This window comes from Strix uralensis, chromosome 2 (assembly GCF_047716275.1).
Source record: "Strix uralensis isolate ZFMK-TIS-50842 chromosome 2, bStrUra1, whole genome shotgun sequence".
NCBI classification, from domain to species: Eukaryota; Metazoa; Chordata; class Aves; order Strigiformes; family Strigidae; genus Strix; species Strix uralensis.
This window is the reverse complement of record NC_133973.1, coordinates 115,030,119-115,046,091: the sequence shown is the minus strand read 5'-3', so window position 1 is coordinate 115,046,091 and position 15,973 is coordinate 115,030,119. Positions and strand designations below refer to the sequence as shown.

The 15,973-nt window shown below is 40.6% G+C and overlaps 1 protein-coding gene across 9 annotated transcripts in view; it reads right to left on the bottom strand.

Annotated features, from left to right (window-relative positions):
- The window catches only part of LNX2 (ligand of numb-protein X 2), a 59,971-nt gene that overhangs the window by 30,933 nt on the left and 13,065 nt on the right, over positions 1–15,973 (bottom strand). The window contains exon 1 of one of the 9 annotated variants that reach the window (XM_074859916.1): positions 7,882–8,085. The exons of 7 other annotated variants lie outside the window; for them this stretch is intronic. The gene's annotated coding sequence lies outside the window, so the exon portion shown is untranslated. Of the gene's footprint in view, positions 1–4,566; positions 4,824–7,881; positions 8,086–15,973 lie in introns of those variants that run through there. One more of the 9 variants, XM_074859917.1, reaches the window with a different exon arrangement.

Here is a 15,973-nt window from a genome sequence, read left to right as displayed (position 1 = left end):
GCTGCCTAATTATAAATTCCGAGACTTTTTACAGGCTATTCCCAGTGCATAATTTCAACTGATTTACATAGTCCACAAACACAACGTCTGTGGTCTGAGCAACAATTGGGATGGCAGGCAGGGTCTGAATTTCATTGATGTAAACCACTATATCCCTGAAATCCACAATACCAGAGCTCTGCCATTTACATTACCCTACTTCAACCTCCTTTATGCATCCCTTATATTATGTGCCATATCTCATATCACTGCAGATCACCAGCTCCACAGGACAATATCAGCTCAGGAAAGCTGCAAACAGGAAAAATAGTCAGAATTATAAAAATTATAAAGAAGGTAAAAGAGCCAGCCAGGCCTGTTATTTAAGTCATGTAATTCCCTAGAAAATAATTCTCCTGGGACTTCATTACAACATCCAAACAGTGCAGGTGGTGCCCTGCTTTCAGTTTTAAATCTCAATCCACTTGGGAACTGGACAAGACTGGACATCCAACTGTGCAAATTTTTATTTTATTTAACGGGACTGTGCATGAGAGCGATTTTAGGCTAAAAAAGACAGCCTTATCCTTAGGCCTCCTCTAGTTCTGACTTAACTGATTCAACTAACATTCTTTGGAGAAGCTCGACACATTTTTACAAAAGCACAAGATGTCAGGCTTTATACCTACATCAGATTTCATTATGTTTATTCCTTCTGTCTGAATGGGCACTATAACCCCAAAACCACAAGCAAACCAGAATTGCAGCAGTACCTTAGCCTTTTTACTATGGTTGTCTTTTTTTACATGTCACAAATAATTAACACTAGTTTCAGTTTGAAGTTAATGGAAATATGTATTTTGCAATGAATGCTCTCAGATTTATTTCTAAATAAATTTCTAATTAATTTCTAATCTATTTCTAAATTCTCTTATTAAAATCCTGAAGATTTAGAGCCCATTAACTGACTGTTCAAAATTTTACAAAAATATCTGACTATACCCCAGAAGCAAACAACTAAGGAAAATACCCATCTTATGAACTAATCTCTCTAAAAATTATCTTTAATATACCACAATTTCCTGTTTTGTTTACTACCCTATGCCATTTCCTCAATCAAAAGCAAAGGTCAAAATAACACCCTTTGGTGAATGACACCCCTGCTCCTCTGCTGGACTCTGGTGTCCCTGTATCCCAAAACAGCTGGGACACAGATCTCTCAGTTCTGTGGCTAACAACTCTCTAAGACAGACTGGACATCTCACCATGATGTATCTAACCACTGAATCAATGTTTAATTTATGCTGTGTAGCTTAAACCAACTGCAGGTGAGAAAATGTCCACCTGTGTTTCCTCTCAATTCGAGGCCACCAGACACTGGCTGCTGCTTCTCATCCCAGAGGGCTCAAAATTTTGCTGCCTGCTGGCAGCACAGGAATGCCTCAGCATATCCCTTTCTTATCCTCCCTGCAGTGGGGAAAGGGAGGGTATGGAGAGAAGCTCTAACAGCCACAGTGAAGGTTTCATATGACCCTAAAGTCAGACAGTCCTTTCACAGTCAGTCAGATTTGTACTTGCAAGGCAACACGTAACATGTATCAATTAATAACTCTGAATAACAGTATGGTCATCACCCTGGATTTCAGGAAAGGTTGGATTAATTTTAAAATGTCACAGGATTTTTGAAGTCTGTTCTCCATGGCCACAGCACCTGAGCACCCAAGCTAGTGAGGAAGGATCTCTTCCCCTGCTTTGTTCAAACACCAGGGAGGTGAACGGGATCTCCTGGCAGTCAGGAGTGGATTAACACAAGCCCCAGGAGGGGGAAACTAGACAGTGGTTACATCCATTGCTTAAAACCACATCATAACCAATTAAACATTAGTTCTTAGTTCCTAGTCCAGTGTCCTTCAGCGGAATTACGGCATCAGACCGATGATTCACAACTGTTTTCAAAGCAGACACTAGCTCGAGTGCAATAATAAAAGATAGCAGAAACTGTAATAAAAAACATGATGAGAATAAATAGCTGACACACAGCACTAGAGGGGAAAAGTGTTATTTCACATCTTCCAATAAGCGTGACCTAGCTCATTAGATACAATCTCTGCTTTAATATTAAAGCCATACAGCAAATAAGTGAAGCAGAACTAGCAACTTGTATTGACTTTACAATATCCCTGTTAATTACACCGATATCTGCTGAGGGCTGCACTGTCTTCAAACACCAAACCCCATTTCGATTCTACTCCAAGTTTATGAGACAGCAATCCTGTTAGACTCTTCCTCTTTTGAAAATGCAAACAGCTGAAAGTGTTGTTAAAGAAATGGCACCTGGCAACTCAAAGTCAGGAAAAAACCTAAGAGAGATGAGCAGAGCACAGCAATTAGACTGGGACAGAGTTCTGCTAATGCTGCAGACACACTGTCACCGCATGCCAATTATCCAATACACCTATTTTTTGTGCCAACAAACAACGTTTTTCCGTGTTTAAGTCGTTCAGCAGAATGATGGGAATTTTTATATTCAAACTAAATAAAATTGTGCCTGAACAGTGAATTTGTTTCATTGAACCACAAACAGGCAATGCTGGGCTTGCAGTAAAACCGTCTCTTCACAGATTCTTTTTTTGCCTCTGCACTTGTCTTTTTGCTCCATCAAAGCAATGCCCACACAGCCACTGTGTCAGCCCTACACCAGATGCTGATGTAGCATCATTGCTGCAAAGGCAACAGGTTGTAGGCAATGGTTTTCCTTCCCCACCTCAGGGGTGCAATATCCTAAAAAACACGTGCACGCGGGCTCCCCTTGCTGGGTATTTATGAATTTTTCCAGGCTGCAAAATGAAACCCTGCTTAAATCCAGAGAATAAGGAGTGTTTGGAAAAATTAACAGGACTGTAAGTTGTATTTGGTATTTGTGGAGTGCTGCGTTTCCATGGCAACGGGGGGCTACGGGCTTTAATTACCGCTGAGACGTTAAGGGCTCCCACTGTACAGTGGCGTGTAAGAGACACGTTGCAGGTAGGGGGGGAACTGCCAGGAGGAATGTCTGCCCTCTCTGCCCCATGGCTGCTTACGGAGGCTTAGGGGTCCAAGCAACCATCACACCAGGGAATGAAGAGATGTAAAGAAAGGGGAAATTGAGGGAAAATGCGAGGCCATCCATCCTCAGGAGAGAAGGTGGATGATGCCAATTTCCCAAAACTAGCACCTCAAACCCAGGGATGCTCGACACCAGGAGATGATGGGAGGAAAGAGAAGGACACAGTGCCTGGAGATAAAACAAGTGGCCAGAAGGTTTTGCTCAAACACGCAAAGATCATCCTGCAGCCATTTTCTACAGCACAAATGGAATGGCTTCTATTTTGGGACCAGGAGATTAAAATAGCTTTACTTTAGTCAAATCAGTCTCGAACAAGACAAGGAAGAGAGGATTGTGAGCCTACAGAGGTCTCTGCAACAAAATATCCATTCTTTATAGCAAATACAGAGCTACATCCAATAAATCATATCAGAATAGAAGGAGAAAGAGTATGAATCTTTAATGAAGATACATCTATGCATCTACAGATTAAACTTTGCATACTCCTACTGAACAAGAGGAGTGCTGAAAAAGGAAGAAGCAAGACACACGAGCCAAGCTAGAGGAGAGCCGCCCAGGTTCGGATGGCTGGGCTGCTCTCCTGGCCTGCAGGAAGCCTGAACCCCCTGGAGGAGAAAGAACTTGAACTTGCACCTTCTCTGCAGGCATGGCAGCCGCTGCTGCCCACCTTACCTGAAGCCTCTCTCACAAGCATTTACTTTTCTCCGCCAGCCTGTTTCACAAGAGAGGCAGTGGCCACCTTTACAATTTGGAAAATCCATTTTCTGTAGCTACATTCAATTTTCTGCTAAGTGGAAAGAGAGGGGCCTGTTTCTGGGGGCTAACCCTGCTTGGTGTCAGAAGCCACCCCACTGCAGAAACCACAAAATGAGGGACAAGTGCCTGGGGGCTTGAGAGGCTCCCACGTCTCCCAACAACCAAGCAGGTTTGCAACTTTTAGACCTGGGCATATGAAAAATTCTGCATGAAACCTCCTTCACAGAATCACAGAATCATCTAGGTTGGAAGGGACCTTGAAGATCATCTAGTCCAACCGTTAACCTAGCACTGACAGATCCCAACTACACCATATCCCTAAGTGCTATGTCAACCCACCTCTTGAACACCTCCAGGGATGGGGACTCCACCACCTCCCTGGGCAGCCCATTCCAACGCCTGACTACCTGTTCTGTAAAAAAATACTTCCTAATATCTAGTCTAAACCTTCCCTGGCACAATTTGAGGCCATTACCTCTTGTCCTATTACTTATTACTTGGTTAAAGAGACTCATCCCCAGCTCTCTGCAACCTCCTTTCAAGTAGTTGTAGAGGGCGATGAGGTCTCCCCTCAGCCTCCTCTTCTCCAGACTAAACAACCCCAGTTCCCTCAGCCGCTCCTCGTACGACAAGCTCCTAAATCCCTTCTGGGATTTTGCAGCAGTGAAAAAAAAAAAAAAAAAAAGGAGCAAAGTGAAATGAAAGTGAAAATAACCCACACTTACCTGCTGGTAGAGCCACAGAGAAATTTCCTTCCAAAGAACATAACGAAAGCAGTATCTCATTACCTGTGTTGTAATGCGTTGGATTTTATATCCAGTGGGAGCAAAAAAAGTACCCCAACAGTCAAAAATCCATCGCAAGGAGACAATTAGCAAGGCTTTCTTCTCACTGATGGAGCAGAGGAGAAAGGCAAGAAAGAGTAAAACATTTGCTTATCCACCATGGTTATTTTCTGCAGTGCAATCTGTCCACCAGCTCCTGCCATATGTGACACCCTTTCTGTTTGGAGAGATGAAGGCAGCAGAAAGCTGTCCATCAAGATGCTAAACCTTCTGGAAAGCCCTCCCCCACGCACTTTGCCCTGAAACAGGGACTTTCGTGGATGAGCAGAAAACACTTAACTAGATTAAATGTAGCTGCTTCCTGCATATGCACAGAGAGAATTTGATGTGATTAATTCAAATTTTAAGAAGCTGAAGTGATTCAAAGAAAATAAGGAAGCTCTTTTTCTGCTCTTCTGTATAACCAGCCCCCATCCCTACAGGTGTGCATGGAGAAAATTCAGGGAAACAACACTTGGATTAATCACACAATGGCTTTGATGACAGAGAGAACCTGGGGGTGGAGGGGTGGAAAGAAGGATAAAAGAACTTTATGGGTAGTTAAATTGCAGGACTAACCATTTTCAGGGAGAAACACCAGTTCCATCTCTTCCTTTGGGCGTATGCCACCTTGCGTAACATGTTACAGCTGGTTTCCCCTGTCAACCACAACCTGAGTGATGGAAAGCTATTTTGAAAGGTAAGCTATGCTGTTACTAAGCAGTTCTTTAGCTCAGCCACATCATGAAAAATATGAAGCTATCTCCTACTAAGCTAACAAAAAAGAACAATCTCTCTTGAAATAAGGATTTCTAATATCTATGTGAGACAGAGCCAAGAGGACACGCTTTAAAGACAGCTCAGATAAATGATAAGCCACACACTGTCCCTGCTCTGCAGGAAAGTGGGCAGAGTCCTCCGTGGGAGCGAGTGCTCATCAGCTGCAGGGAACCCATGACAACCCACGGCCAGAGGAAGACACATCAAAGTACAAGAGAAAGAGTGCAGAGGATGGTCTAGACAGAAGGTTTGCAGCTTCAGCCTCCAGCCTCAACCTGCCAAACAGCATCCTGGCAGCTCAGGAGCACCACTTGAAGACCTAAGGCAATCCCCTAAACAGGTCTGCCCTGCCTAGAGACTGCTTATTTTCCTCCTAATGAAAGAAAACAAGTATCACCACATCAAGACTCTCCAAAAAGAAGAAAATAAAAGCTTTCTTAAGCCCACAGTCAAAAGAGCATTTAACTCAGGCTACCTACAAGCAGGCCAAATTAGCCAGGAGACATGACTGGCTCGTGAGCAGGGGTACCGCATGCAGAGTGACTGGTTCACCTGCAAAACCACCCCACTTGTTCCGCAGCCGAACATGACCGGGGAGCAGGGAAAGCTGTGCTGGCTCCAGCCACCCCTTAGCAAAAAGGTGACTTGTCCTGAAAGCACTGTCATGCCTGAGCAGGCCCCACCTGTGCCTGGGAATGATGTTAGGATGTCATCCGCTAGCTGTCACTTGAATTAACTCCACAGTAAAGGCAAGTTCTTTGATTCTTAATGCTTTAGGGCGATGGCCGTGCCTTTCCCTATTAACTCTGCTGAAGACATTTTGCTTTGCTGCTGTACATAACTTAATTTCCACCTAATTTCCAGGGAGAACTTTCCTTCTGATCTGTGTAAGAAGGTTATTTACAGAGACAGCTGCCCGACCCAGCTTTGAGCACCCAGGAAAGGGAGAGCACGACCTGTCCTCGTGCTCTTTTATATTTATACAAAATACCCCCATATTATTTTGTAGGACACTTGTCAGAAAATAAAAACCTTACACTGAGACCTTCTCTATATGTACATGTACCATACCTCAGATAGATGTACTCTGTACACAGATACTGAAAATAAACAGCTCCACGCATCATCAGAATTTACATAACAAGAACATGTTAGATCTAGAAGCTGTAGTCTTAAATATACAAATATCTTAAATAAAAAACATTTAAATATTTTGTATGTAAACAGGTCTTTACATATATAGTAGACTAGTACTTGATTCGGGGCCTCCAGACAGGATTCAGAGAGGGAAGTGGACGTTGAGTTGACTATGTAAAGTCAAGTCTGGTTATACAGATTTAACAAAGAATATGGAAGCAAAGACAGCACTGCATATGTTTTTAGTCCAACTGTAGGAATCATATATTCTCCAATTCAGCCCTTGTAATTCCAGAGCCACCAAGAAAGAGTGGAGGCAACATTTGTTGAATGACAAAAAAACCAACAAGAAACCCCAAACATTTTTCCTAAAACATTTCTCTATCCCCTAACCATGTTTGCTAGTTGTTTATTTCAATGACTTTCCCTATTAGCTTGGCTGACTGCATGTTAAGTATATATATAAATATATTAAAAAAACCAGAATTTCAGCACCTATTGTATAGGGAGGCTTTTATAGTGCAGTTATTTATCTGCCTGAGGTGCAAAGTTTGGCTTGCTGCAGTGTGTCCTGTGAATCCTGTTAGTGCTCTCAGAAAGAAACTACTTCAGTAGCAGCACTGTTGAAAAACAGTCCTTCAAGATTCAAGTGAAAATGTTAGTAAAGATGCATAGCAACACACAGTAGGCCAACAGGTCCTGCTCAAATGAGTGACAGGGTCTAAATACTGCAGCAATCTTCTACTTCCCCCTTGCAGAATGAATAATATGGAGGAGTGAGTGCTGAACTGCTGTTACAGCATTTCTGGCCACCTTCCTTGGTAGTCTTGTTCTCTTTGTCTAAAAAAGTAAGATTCCTAAACAAAGGCAGACAAATGAAAATCATTACCTTCTAAGTGAGTAGTACAAATTAAAATAAAATCAAAGAAAAAAAATTACACTAAAGACATGTGAGTGGTAGCACCTATGTAAAATACCACACCGGTAGCCATACGCAGAAATTATATGTAACAGATATATTAATATATATAACTATAAATAAACTAGAATAAAACTGTCCAATAAAAGTAGAAGAAGGTTAAGTGCTCAGAGAAGACTACTTGTCCCACAAGGAAACAGGGGTCAGGAGAAGTTTGCTGGGGTGGGAAAGCATCAGGGCTCTGACCAATATGCTCGTCTAGCAAAAAAAAGCTGAGTTGTTAAAAAAACAAAGTCCTAAAATTATGAAAGAAAAATGTATTTCAGATCTCAGATACTTAAGTCATGAATTTGCAAAACATATAGAAGACATTTACTCACATCAGTAGGGAATTCTGGATCACTACTTTTTGGAAAGAGGGTGGAAAAGGAGCGATGTGCTGAAGAGCCCCAGCAGGTAGGACGTTCAGATTCCTAACTTCAGGCACCACTTTTCTGTATTCATGGTCAAAAGGGTTCCAGCAATAAAGGCTGACAGAAGCATGCTACATTGGGAAGTAGCCAACCTTCTCCTCCTCCTCCTCCCTGTCCAATCTCTTCTCAGCACGGTGAAATTTTGCATTTGAGATTCTGTGGGGGATGATACAATTTTCACTTCCTCATTTATTCTATGTATTCAACCCTAAAGAGCTAGCTCTTAAAATACCAGTCTTGCTTTGAAGAATATTACTTCATTAGCATTGCTTTTGGAAAAAGGTCTTTAAGAGGCAGAAGATTCAGCCTCCCGAGTACCCATCATCTTTGCATTCCCTAACCACAACGCTCATTTTCCCAAACCAAGCACTTCTCAACAAGTTACGTTAGGTTCACAGACATAAAAAAATTCTAACTCTCATTTATTTCCATACTATTTTTTTTTACTCCTAACCCATGCTAAACACTTTCACATATTTTATGCCAAATACTTAGGTGAAACATTTTTTAAACTTTATAAACCTTTTTTTTAATTGCTATATTGTCGAGGAGCCAGAAACCATCACAGACAATGTTTCTACTGTACTGGGAGCTGTGCAAATGAATCCAAAAGATTATGCTGTCTCTGCGATGAAGACTCACATTCCCATGGAATATATCTCTTTTTCATGAAAAGGGAGCAGTGCTGTGCACAAAGATGATGAGACCTCAAAAATGCTGCAGAAGGTCCTGGGCTGCTGTAGATACCTGCCTACCCTTCGTACAGAAGAAGCAGCAGTGTTGGTAAGGCCAGGTTAGCTTAATGCAAAGGCACTAGCATGCAATGGACTATTTGGAAATAACATATTTCCAAGCTTCTCCGCTCCTAACAGCAAGAACAGGGATTCAAGGAATTACTCAGAAGTTCACCTGCAAACTGCCAGTTCATAAAATCCAGATCTTGTAAGAAATGACTCAAACTTACTACCAAGTTCAGAGCAGTCCAGCGGCTCATAGGAACAGGGTCTAGTGGGTCAAAGAGACTATGCCACAAGTCATCTTCACCTGGCAGAGTTGCTAAAAAGCTAAGGAATACTCAGAAAATGAGGTATCCCTTCTGCATCAAGCATGTAGTATAGAGGAGTATGAGGGAACCCACAGAAGAAAAAAAACAAAAAGCCTGTTCTGCAGTTATTAGTTTCCAGCTAGACACAGACATTTGGGTCAAAAAAACCTACTGTTCACATTTCTGTAAAGAACTGTTAAATACAAGAAACAGCCTTGATTTTCACTGCTTTTGAGTTAAAAAGCTAATAAATCCAATTTAATGAACCAAGAGCTAGGCAAACAGGGTAATTAAAAGCCTTCATCCTACCCTTTCTGAGTGCAATCTGGAAACCAGAAAGGGCAGTCAAGAACATGATGAGATTTTCATTCAAAGGAGACATCTTATTTTAAAAGCAGTATACTCAACTACAAGCAATACTGTCTCTTATTACCACTCATATGGGATGATAACACAGAAACAATAAATAAAATCCCAGGCAACCAGTCTGCCTCCATATATTGAGCGAACGTAAAGAAAACATATAGGAAAAGGGAAGGAGTCCTGAGAAGGCCATCCTAGCTGAACAATTTTAAGATGGAAAAGGTAAAACCTTTCACAGAACTGAGAAGTTACACTAGAAAGTTACCACAATAATAGAGAATACTTTGTCTAAAAGGGGTAATTTGCATACATTTCCCTTTATAAACTTCAGAACTGGAAATATATGAACTCAGATTTACTGCTTGTCCATACAGACCGGTTTAACTGAACATGAAGTTTCAGTAAGGTTAAATTCTGAACTGATACTTATTTTGTTGTTAAAGCATGTTGTGTTGCTTTAGCTTCAGCCAATCCCTACTACTAAATGGAAGTAAATATAAAACTAAAAGGGTTTACAAAAAATCTTGGTTTTTTTCACTAAGTAAATGAAAATAAATCACTGCACCTTCCCCATATGCAATAAAAGACGGATTTTTTTTGGATGCTGGATTTGGAGAACAGCGCATCTGCTGGGACTCTGGCTGGCTGGAGACCCACGTTCTCCATTGCCCTCCTGACTGTTTTCAGACTTATGAATGTAACCGAGGGGATGCTTTGGTTCAGAGATTCCTATTTAGCTGCAAACTGGGGGTCAAAGCATGCAATGAACTAGCTATAAAACCTTGTCCCAAATCATTACTGTAAACAGTGGTACACAGTATGCTTAGGGTAAGAAAATATTCAAACAAAACCACTGAACCTCATCAACAATTTCAAATCTTTAATTAAAAAACCCTCCTAACAGCCAGACCTGATGCCTCACTTGCTCTCCCATTTTTTCTCTTTCCCTCCTCCCCCTTCTCAAATCCTGGTAAAACAGTGAAACAGGAATTAATTCTTCTGGGACAAACATTTCCACTTGAAATCATTAAATACAGTTATTTCAAAATACCTACACACTAGAGCTCTTAATTTTTATTTTGTCTAACAAGAAGTCCTGAAAACAGATTTAGTAAAAAGAAACAAATGCATGAATGATCTTCTGTTTCTCGTTCTGTTTTTCAGGAGTATATCCTCCCTTTTTGGCTTTAAAAAAGTCTTAACCAGAGAACTTGTGTTACTTAAAGTTTGCACGCACTGCACAATGAAATGTGAAGCCTTTTTTGCAAGGTGGTTATAAAGGCTACCTGGAAGTTTACTAGTTTTTGCCTATTGGAAAACCTTATGGATAACTGTACAACTATTACTACACACGTATCCTAGGAGACCAAAGAGCTTTCGCATTTAAGAGCTTACTTCCCAGCCACCCTCTCGATACACATCTCATGCATTTATAAATAATACAAATAGCCATGAGAAAGGAGGATGCTGGTTTAATTTCAGCCAGAATGTACACTGACCTCTGCTTATATCAGTGTAAATGTTTCCTTTTATTTGACTTCTCCTTTCTCACCTTCTGACTACAAAGATGTCAGAAATCTCACGTAATTCATGAAATGTGTTTTTTAAACTTGAATTTTACAACTGAGCAAAGCTAAAATTTCTTTATCTTTAAAAATTCATATACCTACATGCAAATCACCAGAAAGAGCCTTTGTATTCATGCAAGTGAAATTTAGATTCCTGACCACAACGTTTTGCAAAGCATCAACCTGTTAAATACAACATATCAGAGACCCATATAATTTAGGAAAAACCCTCAGAAAGAGAAATGCAAAAAAAAAAGAAAACAAAAGCACAAACCAGCTAATTCAAGAGAGATTCACTTTACACTTTGGGTTAGAATAGTCTATGCATTTGAAACAAGCTGAATTGAAAGCATTCCCTTCGTTTCTTGTTTGTAATTCTCATCACAGGGTCTAACCTGCAATTAAGCACTCGGCGCCCAGCCTCTGAAGAAGAGCATCTTTAAAATGCTGAGCGGAGCCCCAGAAACACCCAGGTACAATTCCCCAGCAGCCAGCACTGAGGATATGTTATAAAACCCGCAACACAGAGCATGACAGCCCCTTCCCTTCATCACCTTTTTAGCCTACATTTCTTACCCTTCCATCCCAGCGGAGGCGAGGGAGGAGCACAGCATACCTGCCCAACATAAAGGAAAAGAAGAAAATACTGTTGTTCTCCTGGAGGAGGGGATATCACATGACAACAGGGAACTTCAAGGAAAAAGGTTGTTGGCATGCTGGTATACACAAATTAATTCACCGGTGGGTAATTAAAAACAGGACCAGCCCCTCCTATAACCACTAAGCAGCTCTCAGGGTTTGATTTACTTAAAGCAGTAAATTCATCTAATCACCTAACCTCACACAAATACAAGTGAAGCCCTAATAACTGTGGCTCAGTAAATACTAACCGAAGCAGAAGCCAGCATAAAAGATCTGCAGGCGCTTACTGACACTGTGTCCTTTTCAAATCCTAAACCTAACATTAACAGCAGGCTAAAATGTCCCAAGCAATTTCTCATGAATGCATAATGAAACAGTACTACTACATCTAGCGCATCACAGTTTTGTAAGCACACCCGGCAAGCATGTGTGGGTTTCAAACACACAGGAATACTTAAATAACTCCATGTATATAGTGGCTTTGCAACACATACAGGACATTTCAAGTCTCTGTCATGCTCTCCACATGCTATGAATATTATGTAAAGCAAGAAAAACAACAAATTGGATTATACAACATTATTTTTCTTTCCTCCTCTCTTCTATTGAAGAAAATTCTGCTTTTTAAAAAAGAAAATTAAAATGAAATGTTGAAACTGTTCTTGAAACTGCATATACTTTCTGAAAAAGTCTCAAATTCTGTATAGTTTTATAATTCAGGAGCTCAATACTAGAGGGGTATTCAGTGCAGAAAGTCAGTTTTATATCCTGAAATTACTCTGCTTTTGTCAATTGAAAAAGAAGAAGAAGGAAAAAAAAAAAAGGTATTCTGTTTTTCTTTGAAATTAACTAACTTCCTGGCTTTTTGAATACTCGATATACTGCATATATGCAGACTCACAAACTACAAACCACAGCAGCTTTTATAAAGTCCAGTATATTGGACTGCAATAATTCCACTTTCAAATTGAATACTTAGTTATTACTTTTCCATTATACTGGACATAACACAAATGACATGCAGGAAAGTCTACAGCCGGCTAAATGTGATAACCACTATATCCCTCAAGACACCGTCCTCTCCCTTCATTTAGTTCCATAAAGTGGATGAAAAACAAAACCCTAAACCTACAAACACCACTATAAATCAGCAGTAGACAAGTATGCTGCAGCAGCAAAGGGTTCAGTTTGAGGTCTCAGTGGATGCTTCAGAAGACTTCAGGGTGGTCTTTATACCATCCTCCACTTGAGAAAACATGATTGCAAAGTAAGTTACCCATCTGAAAAAGTACCCAAACTGTTTTTCTTGACTCTTCTCGGCTTGACATGGTCTTAAACAAACAGGCTTGGATAAACAGCATAATGAAGAGGACTGATGTTCTTCTGGTTCATAGGAGAGCTGCACAGCCTAGACAAGACATCACCCCTCTTGAGGTCACCAGACCAGTTTACTAAATTGTCTGATCAGAAGCAAGGCCCATTCTGCTCTTTTCAGTGAGATAAAGCCTGCAATGATATTTCAAAGACCTAGAGAGCACTATGGAAACTTTTGACCTCTGCTAGAGACATTTCCAGCAGCACTAAAATGATGATGCCAATGATATTTATGCTAGGCTGGAGGCGTTGTCTTTGGATTTGAGCATTTGCCTGTAATACACCTTTCATTTGGAGAACAAATATAAACCAATCCTGACTACAGAGTTCCTCTGTCAACACACCAGTACTACACCTACGTGGGCTTCCTCTAGCACACAAGTGTCATTAATTACAATAAAAAGAAAGTCATGTCTGGAAATGGCATTTTCTAAGATATCAAGATTTTTAACATGGGGATCTTAGCTGTACTGTGAAATGGTGTCGTGAAATGCCATACAGTAAAGGAAGGGGGTAAAAGCAGAGCCCTCGTGCCACACGGAAGTTGCTGCCCAGCCCAGCTCTGCAGCCACAAGGTTCCCTCCGAAGCCCCAAACACCAGCACTGCTCTCACTACAGATGAAGGTGGAGGACGACAGTCAGGATCTGTCTGCTCAGTCAATGGGCTGAATCAAAATTCTGGGTCTGAGCCCCAAAACTGCCTTCAGGAGCCACGTCTTCAAAAGTCCCAAATGGCTGAAGGAAGCACATTCTCCTGAGTGATAACCTATTCCCTCCATCAACATGGGGTTTAGCACACAGGCTCCGCAGTTTTAGCAGTGCTTTACAGCAGGAAAATTATGATTTTAAGATTTGATTTCAACTAAACATACCACATGATTGCAATGAGAAGCTGAATAATGAGATTTTACTGGAAATAAAGAAAACCCACCACAAAGCCCCATATTATACTAACCTCAAGAAAAAAAAAAATACTATTTCCAAAGGAAGAGGTAAACAACTTTTACTCACATTAAAACATTGAGCAATGTGCATACCACCACTAAAATACAATTAATACACAGCCTTCTGAAGAGTCCAAAGGAGCAATTTAATTAACCACCCACTGATGTCATAAATGACAAGAACACACAAAGGTAATGGCACCTTATAATTGAAAATGTCCTGTTTATTTAGCTGAGCAATTGTGCTGTTCTATGTTGTGCATAAATATGAGGAAACATGTTCTGAACTCATGACATTTTAAACTTTGTAAGGTGTGACAGAACAACGTACTGCCCATGGTATAGTCACTCTATATTCCACTTATTTAATGCCTTTATTTAAGAACCTCAAAGTCACTGACAACCATAAAGGTCTTAACCTTTATGAACCCTTTTGATGGGGTTTTTCCATGCTCTCTTCAAAAACGCAGAAGAGCTGGGAGGAAAAAAGCAATTTTATTGGTATGCCACTTCAAACAAACTATCGTCTCATGTAGGGACTTAGTTTATATCTTTAGTTCTCCCACTTCCATACAAAAGGATCCTCTGTAAGCCCCCATGAAATATTTCTGTTGATGATCCTGTAAACTCATTTGGCAGTTTCTCACCCTTTTCCTTCATGTGGGAAAGCTTCACTCCAGTTACTAAATACTTTATTAAAGCTGAAGAGAAGCAACTTTTATCAAGGTAGGAAAACAATGTAGCGAAACACATGGAAGGCTCCTACTCATTTTTTTCATGGGACTTTTCATGGATAAAGCTGAACTGAATTGATATTCCTTGTTGCATTCACAAAACTCAAAATGCCTTTGTGTTGCTGCATTACAGCCACCAAAGTCTATTTGACTGAGCATGAAACAGAGCACCATCTGAATTTATGAGCTGTCTAATGGACACACTAGGAGCATTCATTTATACCTGCTTTGGGGCATACATTTAAAATAACAGACTGAAGAGACTTTCTTCAAGCATAGCAGTCTCCACTGGAAAGCTGCTTGACAGACTAAAAGACTTTCCTTACAGGACTCAACAACATCCCATAAAATGAACCTCTGCGGTCCGACACCACAGCAGCAGTGGCATGTAAGGATGGATGCGGCTGCCTCGTACATCAGTCTCAGGGTCTCTGGTCCCACATGTCCCCTCCATCAGCAGCCCTGGGATGACATCAGTGACTTTACATAGCATTGGCTCCCTGCCCACCTACTACAGGAAAAGCATACCTTAATAGAAATTGTACCATTAAGCATTGATCCCAGCAGCATCGCTGTACGATGTATCTAGCTGAAGCGATTAGTTTGCGTGTACGCATTAAATACACATTTATGCAATTTTGCACCCAACAGTGAAATCTTTACTTATTGGTATTAGCTAGTCATGTTTACTGTTCCTGAGGGTTTCCCATTATTAAGTGTTTATTATATTTACTCAGTCTGTAGCAAACCATTACCAGGCCTACCTAGCCGTATTAGCTGCCTGTCAGCAATGCCACCAGATATGTAAACATCTCTTTAAAATGATGAAACCTCCCATTACTTTCATGCATTACGGTTTATTTACCAATTAGATGTTCTTGAATAAATACCATAAAGCAGCCTTTAATAATTTTTGTAACTCTTTTTAAAAAAAAAAAAAAAAAAAAGTCTTTCCAGCTTTCACGTGTTAACTCTTCAAGAGCATTCACATCAGAAACCGGCAGGTCCCAGGTACCATCTGTGCCCCATACCCCAGCAACAGCACATTGTTAACACTCCCTTACATATCCCTTCCTCAAAGGACTCTTACTGCAGGACGGAACACAGAGCTGCCTTCCAATGGTTAATCATGACAACTGCTGCACGTTTCCAGGATGCATTCCCTCTGTGAAAATGGTTTAGATTTTCTGCTTCCAAATGTTATAGAAATATACTGCTTAAACTGTAATCTATCATTCAACTGCCTGCAGCTTCCAAAACAATCTGGACTGCTCAATACTGCTGACTTGTTTCTAACATTTACTATTGCAATAAACTTTATCAGAAACG